This window comes from Psittacula echo (genome assembly GCF_963264785.1).
Source record: "Psittacula echo genome assembly, chromosome: 5".
Taxonomy (NCBI): Eukaryota; Metazoa; Chordata; class Aves; order Psittaciformes; family Psittacidae; genus Psittacula; species Psittacula echo.
Window position 1 is genome coordinate 32,302,106 of NC_137739.1, and position 13,174 is coordinate 32,315,279.

Consider the following 13,174-nt stretch of genomic DNA (forward strand, 5'->3'; position numbering starts at 1 on the left):
ATCTATACCCAGAGCAACAGCCCCTTTGTTTTTTAATTGCTTATTAAATTAATATATATAAAGAAGCATAAAAGAAAAAAACAATAGAGTGAAAGTAATACTGGTGACAGATTTCTGTCAGTAGCTGACCTTCTTGTGAGATGGAGTCATGGCTCAAAGTGCCTGTATGATACCAATGTGATTAGGCTGTTTTGTTGGGCAGTGCCGTCACTTGATTATTCTGTGAGAAATTTCAGAAATACAGTTGCTTTATGAGCCTGACTTCTATGATGATAAATTTCCAAAAGCAAAAATGTGAATTTAAATTATTCGTATTCATGTAAGCGTGGTAGAGATTTTTGGAATTGCTGCGGCAAGTTATGGATGATGCATGAAATGAAAAAATCCCTGCCCAGTGCACAAGGAATACAAAAAGGGCTCTGCAACCAGCACTGTGCTATGCTGTGCTATGGGATGTGTGCTCCCTGGGGAGAGGTGGGAGAGGTGTTTGTATTTTTGAAAAGCACCCATCCATCAGCCTATGCACAAAAGTAAACAAAGGCCAGAAGGAGCGAAGACAAATGGAAATACCCCCTGCCATGCAGGAGCAACTACAGCATGAAGCCTGTGCACTGCTTCTTGCAGCTGGCTGAGTCCTGCAGGAGTGGGACAGATTCTGCTCATCCGCAGGGTACCTGGAGCAGATCTTCAGCTGATGTAAAGATCTACTGAAGCTAGTTTCAACTGCTCATATAGATCTTTGTGGTGCAAAAAGGAACGGGGCCAACTTCTGCGGAGTCTCAATCTTGTGCTACCTGAGAATGGTATGAGACAAATAGGAGAATACTGACAAATAGGTGATAGTGTCTCATTTGCTTCTAGTCTGAAGCTGATCATGTAAAATAGTGGGCATCCAGGAAAGGAACTGTCTGAACAAATACCTGCAGATATTTTTTTCAAAATTGATGTCCAGCATTAGGATCTGCCCAGTCTTCTAGTGTGCAGGAAAATAGTGATTGCTCTTCTGGGACTGCACTCAGCATTACCTTCCGTCTTCCAGATCTGAGTCTTGTACTTCAGCCACTTATTTGATTGCACTCTTAACTTGAATAGATGATATCTCCAAACGCTGAGTATGATCTGACTTTATCTTCCAAGAAGGTTCAGATTTCACATCTTTTCTAACTGTCTAATGAAATCTTATGCATGCGCACATATTTTTTTGGTTGAATATGAGTATGTATGATATAGCCTTAAATAATTCCAGTCTGTTAAACATCTTGTGAAGTTCTTTAGTATCTACTGCATTGTATTTATTTGATAAATTTTGCACAATTTTAAGACATCTTTATTTTTTGTTTTAGACAGATCCTATATAGGCCTTCATGTCTCACTGTGTTATATAGGGACAGTTGGACTAGATTATCATTGTAGGTCCCTTACACCTGAAACTGTACTATTCCATATTAGGGTGTGGCCACCGTGACACCAAATAACACTTGGGTTTTGCCCTTAGTGCTGAATACTTGGTACAAATTATGTGCATGTTTGGTTTGTGCCCCTGGATTTCAATGTCTTTTTTCAGAATGTGCTAATTCATTCCTAGTCTTGCAGTGCAATTTGTTGAAAACTTCATGCTGTGTAAATAGGTTAAGACATACGACCAAAATCTCTGTTTTATCATAATCTTTGCCTTCAGTATAGCTTTGTTTTCCAGTATCCTGTTTAGTAAGATACATTTTTTGGTTTTTTTTCTCTCCCCTCATATTGTGCCTAGGATGAATTGTTTAGTAAACAGCTCCTTCTGATCACCTGTAGGTCTTTGCTGAACATGGGAGTATGAGTGCTTCCACACTTCCTGCAAACCAACTTGATAATTTCTCATGGTAGAACAGAAAGGTTAAAGAAACCTCATTTGTGTTTTGATGGCATTAACGGAGATATTACCCTAGTATTCCAAACGTGAAGTCTAGATTTCTCCTTATCTTGAGCTAGATTTTTATGCGGATTAAAAACACACTAAGAGTTAGAAGCCTGATATAGTGGTTGGGCTGAAGTCTATGAGCTGTGAGCAGCAGCATGCAGCTGCTTAGGTACTACATTTATGATTAGCTGTGCCTCGTTGTTTTACTGCTTGCTAACATTTTCTCTTGGATAAAACAGATTTTACTAGTTCTGCAAATATCCAGGCCTATTCCCACAACTTTGCGTTGACCTGTCATGTATATCACGGTGTTCTGCCTTAGCTCATCTGCTCAAGCTTTCAATCTCTGTGGGTCAAGCGCACTTCCCTTATTAATAGTGTCATCTGGCAACTGGTTTTATAGTCTTTTCTGGCATGCATGCAGTGGTCATATTAGCCCGTATAAAAGGTTTCTGAAGCTGCCGCAGCAAAGGGAGCCAAAGCTGTAGGTCAGAAGCAGCATCTCATCCCTGTTGCAGAGGGATCTACCAAGTCTGCCAGCTTTAGGCTACTTTCATCTTCCAACTGAAAACCCATAGCTTATGCTTTTTCTGTTGGCATTTCAGGATGATGTTTTTTTCTAGCAGTGTCTGTTCCTTCATACGTTTCCTTGGGTGGCAGCCTGCTGGGTACGGGTGTATCATGTACAGAGACTGGCTTGTGATCATTAGGGATTGAATACTTCAGAATGTGTTGCACTTACCTGAGCTCATCCGTGGTACTTCGTGGCACTGAACACGTCTCTGGTGTCTGCAGAATGGGCTCAGCAGTACTGTGCAACACCAGTGGACTGGTGAAATCTGAAGAGGCACTACAGGGGTGCTGGATATGGACTATCAAAAGGAGCGTGACCAGCAGGTCGAAGGAGGTGGTCCTGCCCCTCTACTCTGCTCTCGTGAGACCTCACTTGGAGTATTGTGTGCAGTTCTGGTGTCCTCAACATAAAAAGGACATGGAACTGTTGGAACAAGTCCAGAGGAGGGCCACGAGGATGATCAGGGGACTGGAGCACCTCCTGTATGAAGATAGGCTGAGAAAGTTGGGGCTGTTCAGCTTGGAGAAGAGAAGGCTGCATGGAGACCTCATAGCAGCCTTCCAGTATCTGAAGGGGGCCTACAAGGATGCTGGGGATGGACTCTTCATCAGGGACTGTAGTGACAGGACAAGGGGTAATGGGTTAAAACTTAAACAGGGGAAGTTTAGATTGGGTATAAGGAGGAGGTTCTTTACTGTAAGGGTGGTGAGAGACTGGAATGGGTTTCCCAAGGAAGTTGTGAATGCTCCATCTCTGGCGATGTTCAAGGCCAGGTTGGACAGAGCCTTGGGTGACGTGGTTTAGTGTGAGGTGTCCCTGCCCATGGCAGGGGGATTGGAACTTAATTAATTAATTAATCTTAAGCTCCTTTCCAACCCTAACTATTCTATGATTCTATGATTCTATGATTGTATTCATCAGGGACTGTAGTGACAGGACAAGGGGTAACGGGTTCAAACTTAAGCAGGGGAAGTTTAGATTGGATATAAGGAAGAAATTCTTTACTGTTAGGGTGGTGAGGCACTGGAATGGGTTGCCCAGGGAGGTTGTGAATGCTTCATCCCTGGTGGTGTTCAAGGCCAGGTTGGACAGAGCCTTGAGTGACATGGTTTAGTGTGGGGTGTCCCTGCCCATGGCAGGGGGGTTGGAACTAGATGATCTTAAGCTCCTTTCCAACCCTAACTATTCTATGATTCTATAGCTGATCAGTTAAGTTTGACACCAGTGCAGAGATTTTTTTGCAGTTGCTGTGTGTGCATTATCTCCTGGACCTGTTTTTCACCTGCTTTGTGCAGGAGTAAATTGCCTATCCCTCTGCCCACTGCATGTGCCTTAGCATGGTTTTCACTGACTGCTTTCTCAGAGCACTCAGAGCTCTTAAGGATTAGTTAGGAGAGCGGCCATCTCATAGCAGTTCATTTTTATAGGCCTATGAAAATTCAGGCCATGAAATAGTTAATTAGAAAGTCTCCAGTTACCAACTGAATTTATTTTGCAAAAAGTTACATTTATTCTTCTCAGCAAGAGAGAAAAAAAAAAAAAAGGCATTTCAAATCATTTTGAAGTTCCATTCCTTCATTCATTAGGAGACTTAGCTTGCAAAATCCTAATTAAAAAGAACATTTTGTGTTAATGAAAATGTTCTAATTTTTTACCTTATTAAGTTAGTTAAATTTTTTCCAGAGCATTCAGCAAGAAGAGGCCTCCTTAACGGCTTTGTTCATGTTTATATTCTTTGATGGCAAAATTTGTGAGACAAAAGAGAGCTAAACTCATTCCGTAGTGCCCTCCAGTTAACTGTTCAGTTGAAAAATGACCTTCATAACTAAGTCCCTTGCCTTTTCATCGATACCAAGGAGTTACAACTCTAACCTACAGTTGAGAAGGTGGCTTCAGTCTGGTAAACCATCAGAAATTGCATGAGCACCCTGTGGAGTGTAGATATTTATAGATATCTAAGAGGAGTACAGATAACTGAATAATTTGAATCTGAATTCTGAAACAGCCTAGGGCTTTTCTGCTGGCTTTCAAGTCCAGTATCCTCTTGCATGACATTTAGTCATTAAAAGCTGAAGTTTATTTCAGTACCTAATCATTCTGCGTCAGACACAATACTATTGCAAGCTGGAGATCACAGGAGGTGCACATAGGTTCCCACTACAGTACAATACGGAGAAAGACAGCGCTTTTTGGATGTCTTCAAAATAGCTGTACTGTATATGAGGTTATGTTAACTGTGAAACACATTCATTTATGCAGTCTTAAGATTCAAGACAGAGCTCTGTTGGTGTAAATCAGAGTGACTATAAGTCAGTCATGCTGAGCTGAGGTATGCTTACAGAGAACTCAACCCTTAAAGAATTTTGCACCTCTGGTTTTGTTGCCTTCATTTTGCCACTAATCTAGCTCTGGTGGTGTGGATTTTAACATTCAAAATCTCTCTATAGGCAGAAATGGCTATAAAATTCTTTACATACTTACAGAGATACAGATCAGGGATGTAGAAATATTTTGGACTTGCTCCAAGCTCTGGAAAAATATTTATTAAAGTATCATGGAATCACAGAAGTGCATAGCTTGGAAGGGACCTCTAAAGGTCATACAGCCCTTCCTGCTGCTCTGATTAAGTCTGGTGCGAGCAGGAGTTGTGTCCAATGGGTTTTCACTGCCTCCAAGGATGGACTCTGCACAGCCTCTCTGTGTAACCTGCTCCTATATTTTCCACTCTCAAAGTGAAAACGCTTTCCTAATATCCATTTGGATTTTTCCAAGTTGTGACTTGTGTCCGTAGCCTCCTGTCTTATCTCCATGCATCTTCAAGACGAGTTTGACTCCGTTTCTTTGTACCGTATTAGGTTGCAGTAGACTGGCTGCCTTGGCTGCAACTGTCACCTTGGCTGCAAGGGACACTTACTCACTCATGTTCATCATGTTGTCCACCAGCTCCTCAGCATGCTTTTTTGGCAAAGCTGCTTTCTATCCTGTTGCCCATCACCTGTACTGGTATATAGGCTTACACCATCCCAGCTGCAGAAATACTTGGGGGTTTCATATTGATTCCAGTGACTCTGTATTCTCTGCGTTGAACTAATTAAGCGCTATTGTTGGATGTGCTTATACTAAGGAGAGGTGAAAAGCCTTCTTCAGCTCTTTGTGTTATTGTTGAGGATTTGCTAAAATTTAAAAGTGAGCATCCTTCTGTGATACTTTCTGCTTATTTGCTTTTTCTGATACTTAGCAGTCATATTTCATGCACACAAGTGCTTGTGAAAACTAAGTGCTGAACTGGCATGCTTAAATTTTCAGACAGAACATGCACATCAAACTGTGGGTCAGAGCAATACCATGTTATGTGTGCAGCTGCTCACAGCTAATGTTCGCAGATCAAACTTCAGATATGAAGTGTCAGGAAAGCACTGGAGACTCCTCACCATCAACCCATACAGGGAAAGAATTACACTATGAAATTGAGACTCATTTAAAGTAATGATCAAATCTGAGGAAATGGCAATCTGTATGCAGACACTGCATAAGCTGAAAAAGAAGCTAAATTCATCAGGTGAATAATCTGCCACCAATTATTCTCTCAACTCTAATATTCAGTTTTAAATATTTAGTTAGATTTCAACCTAGAATTTCAGTTTTCATTTAACATCATTAGTGACTATGTATGTGTATGTATATACGACAATGTTCTTTTCATTACATCTCCTTTGAATGCACTTTAATAGTAACATGAATTGCCTGTCTCTATTTTGGTAGATTTTTGGACACTGTATTAGCCTCTTCTCAGTGGATTTTGGTAGTTGTCTGAGTACCTCTTTGATCTGAAAGTGACCCTGCCGTGTTGAAATGTGGACTTGGCTAACTTCATGGCAGGACTCTTGGAGAATTACAAGATGGCTGTAAAGATGCACTAACCCTTTTCAGGACCTAAATTAAGCTTTAAATCAAAGCTAACTAGAATGCCACCAAAGCTTTTCCATTAAGACTGGCTTACACACCCTTGCACTGTGATGCACAGAAAACATCATAAATTTTGGACCTGGACTGAAACCCTGAAGCTCTGTCTTTACTTTCAAAGTTCATGAAATGTTTCTTCACTACCATTGAGCAATCCAGTATTTGTGTGAATTGGTTTTTGAGTGTGGAGGTAGATGCTGATCTAGAAGGCAGTTGGCACTGGACAATTATCACCAGAAACTGAATCTTGGCTCTAGTCCATCATTTTAGTTATCAGTGTGCAGGAAGTGCTGTGCCACTATTTTAAGGCAAAAACGATACAAGCATTCAAGGGGTCACTTTCTGTTAGAATATGCTCTTCTTTGTATCTGTTACATACAGAGTACTATAGCTTGAGGACAGGCCATCATTGCCTGCTTCTTTATATAACACGTAATTAAAGGCAAGGATTTTTGTGGTTTGTAAACCAAACGTGGGGTTTTTTTCTTTTTTCTTTAGTCTGTGGTATTCCTCACTGAAGCTAGTGGTGGGGAGCCACACAAGCAATGAAGGGAGACATTTCTCTCATGAATATAAGACCTGCTTAGTCATAAATGGGTGCTTGAGAAGGGTGTGAGAGAAGCTTTACGATTATTAGCAGCCTGGGGCAGTATCAGCATGTGACCTTTGGCACCAGATTGCAGTGGCTTTTCAGAATGAAACTGGACAAGGAGCCTAGCAAAGAGTCTGAGCTGGTGTTCACAGGGGAAAGGAGAAGCAATTAGCCAGGCCCCATAGCGAAACAGGTGGATAGGGCAGTTTACCTGAGCTCCCTGCTCTCAGAGGACAAGAGGGCCTGGCTCATTCAGGAAGATGCTTATCAATAACGTCTCAGGCTGAGCTTGAATGCAGAATTTCCTGGAGCTCCATGTGCTCCTATTCAGAAATGCAGGTGTTATAACATCATTGTGAAATACCATGATGAAATAGTCCATCATACTGCCAGTGTTTGGCTTTAAAGCTAGGGCAGGAGAAGAAAGAATTGCTAATGCTCCAAGGAACAGCTTGTCAGCCTGCGGGCCTCACATGTGCCAGCTGGATTCAAGTCAAGTCTGAATTTGATCCACTAATGAAACATCATCCTCCAAAAACTACTGGCTGAAGGTGGCAGACCTCTGGAGACCTGAAGGGTTGATTGGAAAGTTGACTCCATCTTAACTATATGATCGTGTGTATGTCAGTTATGAAAATGAGTCAGATTTTCAAGTTTTCAATTAAAAAAATTCTTAGCAAAAGCATTGGCAAAATAGCTGCATTTTCCCCTCCCCGCTGCCATCCCCATAGTGAAATGGAAACAGCTCTGTTGATGTGAACAGGCTCTAGGGTTTTAATCCAGTCTTAGCTTTGACATGGCCAACATTTTGCCCCCTGTGGCTCTTGCATTTAGTGAAATGTTTAAGAGTGAAGAATGTGACATTTCAATAAAAAAGCTGAAGGAATCTACGAATTTTCTGAGAAGTCTGGGGTCAGTTCCTATGTGATGACAGTTCTGGGCTGACGCAGACATAATACTTTTGCCTTCCAGCTGGGGGGAAAGAAGGATTTCCATTGAAGAGACATAGCTCAAAATCCATTACTCTGTCCCTAATGTGATACAGAAGTGTGTCTCAACACCAAGCTGCTTTCTGAGCTAGGGCATAGAAGAAGAGCTTTCCCCTGGAACCCACAAGGCAGTCAAAGCTCACATTAGGCAGCCTCCAGAAGGTCCCTTCTACAGCAGACTTGCAAGTGGATCCCATCTTTTCACCCCCCGTTCTTCCTTCTTTTCTCATATAAATATTTAAACAATTATTTTTTAGAGCTCTGAGAAAGCTTGATCAGTTGCTTCTATCAGAACCTGTTTTATTTGCTGAGCAACTTTCTACCACTATAGCAGTTTTTCAGCACTTTCTATTTCATTAGCATTTATTTTCCTTAGACACGTGATACTACCCACTGAAATGTAGACATCTGGGAACATAAACCTAAAAGCTGAGGTTTGCATCAGTGCTTGCCAGCCCACAGAATTTTATCACCTAACCTACCTTCACCTAAATCACAGAAAAATTACAAACCTTTTGATGCATGTAAAAAAACCCCTGAAACAGAGTTAAACTGCAAGCTTGACTGATACGAACTGATGTAAAGCATTACAATGGTGCACATCAGAGACAGATGTTTTCCTCAACTTAGTCGCATTTTTGTAGGGTGCACTACTGATTCGTTAAACCTACTGCTTGTAAAAAGATTTGAGTCTGGAGTTCAAGTTCAAATCTCCATGAGTAATTGGCGAGCTGATGGTATTATTCTCACAGGTGAAAATGGGTAATTCAAATTTTAGAAGCAGCACATCTGTTCTTTCAGCTAATTGGATATGAGTTCTACAGGAATGACCACAATAGCAACCTCAGTGTCATAACTGGAGGGACACAAATCAACAGCATAAGAGATGGCAATGTCAAGGAATTTGAAAATCTGAGCCGCAGATTCACACCAACTTGATTGATGTTGGCTTCCGCTCACAGAAAGTCTGTGACAAGATCTGAGTGTCATATCCCCTCTCATGCCCAGGTGGAAATCACGTAGCCTGAACACAAACACCTCAGAAACCCTCTGAGACGTTAGTTGTACAATGTGTTTTGTTTCTCACATCTTGCCCTGATGAAGTGTAGGGAAATTCAAAGCGTACTGCCTGGTATCAGCTCCTTAGGACAACAAGATAACCATCATACCTTTTATCTAAACAAAGTTATTAACCAAAAAACTGGCAGTTTGTCAATAGTTTAATACACCTGCAATGATTTCCCTGGCAGTTTTATAGGACATGCTATTTTTGATAGTACAAAGTTCTTTTATTTATAACCCAGTTTTATTTACTTAACAAATTTTGTATCTATTCCTCGAAACTAACATATTCACACACACAGAACTCTCTGATGGTACATTGCATAGAGTGTTTCAGTATTCATTTTTGTTGTTGTCCTATGTGACCCGTTTGAGTCATTTATTCCAGTTCACAAAGGGAATGGTGGCTCCTATGAGCAGCTCTTCAGTGCTCTGCAGGAGAACACTACCTCTTCTACCCAGCTCTGTCCATGGCTGCCCAGCATCTCTTACAGAGAGCTCTAAGCTTGCTAAAACCCTGTGAATACTAATGAATATGTTAGCTGGTGCTATACTCAGCTTTCTGGTAGAAGTCTGAACCCATTTCCTGTTTATTTTTGAATGGTCTCCTGAAGGAAAATGTATCCCCAAGTTCTTTACATCTTAATTGCATCTTATCAGCAGGCCAGCACATGCTTAAGCTGTCATTTATTGTATTTAAATGTATTGGTATCTTGTTTCAGGTAAGTAGTCTTAGACCCAATGAATGGAACTTAACTGGCATTAGAACTTCTCATTCAGGAGACTTCATTAGACACTTAAATCTATCTTAAATCTATTGCTATTCAGTACATCAGAGATGCGTTAGCAAGGGATAAAATGAAGCACGTACTCCTGTAAAAAGAAACTCTTTCCTGAATTGGCCTGACAAATTATCTTTTCATGTGTTATTGTACCCTTGTATCAAATCTTGAATTTTGCACACAGCGTTACATCATTTTCAGGATAAGAAGATGACTTCTAAATCTCTTTTTTATTCTGTATCTGGAAAACGGCTTTATTAACCTCTAGTTACTAAATTATAACGTATCTGACATGCTCTCTGGTCCTGCTTACTTTCAGTTGCTTTCCTGAAAAAGCATAATAAACTCTAAAGAACCTCAATGTGCTAGACAGACTGATAAAAGACTGGTTTTAACTATTAATCTAATAGTTTTCAGACACCTGTATTTAAAACACTGTTTATGATGTGTTTCTCATAAGGTAGCTCAGACATGACATGCAATATTAAAAGAAATATTGACACTTTAATCAAAATTTACTTCTACAAAGAATAGCCCCCAACCAGAGAGCTGTCCTTCTCCCAAGTCCTAAGCAATGCAGTGAAATCTGATCACCACAGCCCTTCAAATCTATAGAACTTAATCATATAGCAAAACAGTCAAACATAAAGTAGCTGACAAGAAACTGTGGAAGGATGTCCTATTACCTAAGGACTGTGGCCTTCCTGTTACTGCATAACTGAAATGGCAGGGAAATTCAATTGCGATGTGGTCAAATTAATGCCCACTGGAAAACAAAAGCCATGACAATATCTATGAGCAACTGAGTAAGATTAAGCAAGAGCAAATGAGTTTTTACAACTCAGAAGATATATTTTGGAGTTGTAGTGATTACCTCTCTAAAAATAGCTACTTATTGCTCAGCAGCAGCTGGGAAAGCAAGGAGAATTTTACGAATTATTAAACAAAGCATAGAAAACAGAAGAGAAAATATTTCTTCCACCGTGTAAATTGGTGGCATACCCATGTTCCAGGATCTCTCTGTGTTTTTATTACCGATCTCAAAGGGATGAAAGTAGATGCCAGTGGAGTGTGTGCAGCCCTGCATGCTGACTCTTCCTTATTTCGGACAGGCCTGTATGGACGCATTATTGGCAAACAGCTGCCTGACAGTGTCTGCAAATAGCAGTGAGCTCCGCTGGTTTGAAGTCTTGTGAGATGTCTCCAGTCAGCAGCTCAACAGCAACCTGCTTCAGTGTCTTGGAGATGTTGGGCTTTTGTGCCAGGACAACCTTCGAGTTTCCGTAAGCCTCCTCAGAGTCTCCCTCTGGGCTGGACTTCTGCCTCTGAGGATGGCAGCAGCTCCCCTGCCTGCAATAGTTCAATGGGAAATGGAGAGGCACAGCCTTGCATGGAAGCACAGTACCTTCCACCAGTCGCTCCAGGAGAGACAGCATCTATCCCTATGGATGCTGTAGAGCCATCAAATGACTTCTGGTCACCTGATGGACAGTACTCACTTCTGTCTAGGGCCAAGGCTTCATCTTGCTCAGGGAGGCATAGAATCATAGAATCATAGAATTGCTAGGGTTAGAAAGGACCTTAAGTTTATATTGTTCCAACCCTCCATTTTGAGCAGTAATGGAGATAGACCAGAAAAATCTGCAGGGTTGTTTAAATGTACTTGGTCTGATACAAGGTCTGGCTCAGGAAGGTGTTTAAATTTTTGGTTTTGAGAAGCTGAGATGGTGTAACATAATTCTTATATTCTTTCCTGAGAGCTGGCCACTATGAAAGAGGAGATACTGTGTTAATTGGATTTGCTGTTCGATCTAGCAAAACAGTTCTCCTGCCTTTAGCAACAAAGGAGGAATCAGCTTCTTAGATGTCTGGTGCATGTTTATACAGCCTGTTGACATTTTCTTCACCATCCACTCTCTCATTATTTTGTTTCAAAAGAAGGATAAGGCTGTGGTTACAGATACGCAGGTATCAGTACATCTGGGATCTCTCAGAAAGTTTATAATGTTGTGTTGCAGTGTGTGTGGCTTTGGTTCAGTTACCTGTGTCTAGACCCACTTCCCTTGTAAATTGATGATAGTCTTTTCAGTGATATGAAGAAGCCTAGTTCTTTGGCCTGCTTCAAAACAGTGGGAGTTACTCCACCTATCTCAAATGGAATAGGCCTGCAACCCCAAACTGAGGAATGATAGTAATGATGTCGTGAGGCTTAATTAATTGAAAGGAATTAATGGAAAGGAATTTGAATGGAAGGGGAGACATAACTGCGTATTATGATTATGTGGAAGAATCTTTTAGTTCAGTGTTGAACTAAAAGGGTCTGAAATGTATTCATGATCCTGAAAAAAAGCTGAAGGGTTAAAATGACCTAATTTGACATCAACTAATACACTCCAATATGCATTAAAGCAGGTAGATTATTTTTTAAACAGTACTATCCTGCTAAGTGATGCACTTGTGCTCTGATAGACTGGTTAAAGCTGTAAAGGTCATTGTTAAAATAAGTATCTTTAACAGCTGATATCTATTAAAATGAAGCACTTAGGCACCAGAAAAGACAGTTTTAAACTGTTAGGTCCCTAAATTATTTTTGTACAATCAAAATGAGACCCTTAGGGATTAGGTGGCACAGTGGGTTAACACATTACTTTTCTGGATGGAAGATTTACCATCATAACTTGCTTAAAAATACAAGTGAGCTGAGACTGCTCACTGTTCTTCAAGTGATCCACCATATGTGTTTCTAAAACATATTTTAATAAAATTGACTGTGATTTGTGAGGCAACTAGATGAAGACTTTGCCTACTTCTGCCATGCTTTGAGTGAGGGTATGTTAGGACTTGGGTTCACAATTTGGATTGTTTCTTCGATGAGCTGGCAAAGGGATAAACCATTCCTTTTTATAGCTGCCTTGACCTGAGCTTCTGAGTTGACTGTGGATGGAGGGCAGAGCATAACACATGGCATGGGATGTGTGTGTTGATGTCTTTCTGAAAGTGTCTGAAGAATAATCTGCCTTTTGAAGCTCAGTCTGTTCCCTAGCTCTTTCATGGACAAGATGTCATCACGCAGTTACTAGGTTGGACACACAGGGCTGCATGTCATCTTCCTGCTTTTGAAAAATTGTACATTTATCTTATAAAGCAAAGATGATACTTCTGTTTCCTTTCTTGTATAGTGTTAAACATCCATAGGTGAGATGCACAGTCCTGAACATTTGTTCTCCCACATCAATATGAAGGAATACTTTGTATATATTTCTTCCTTGAGTAATTTCTTAATTCATGAGGACCCAAAGAGCTTACCCT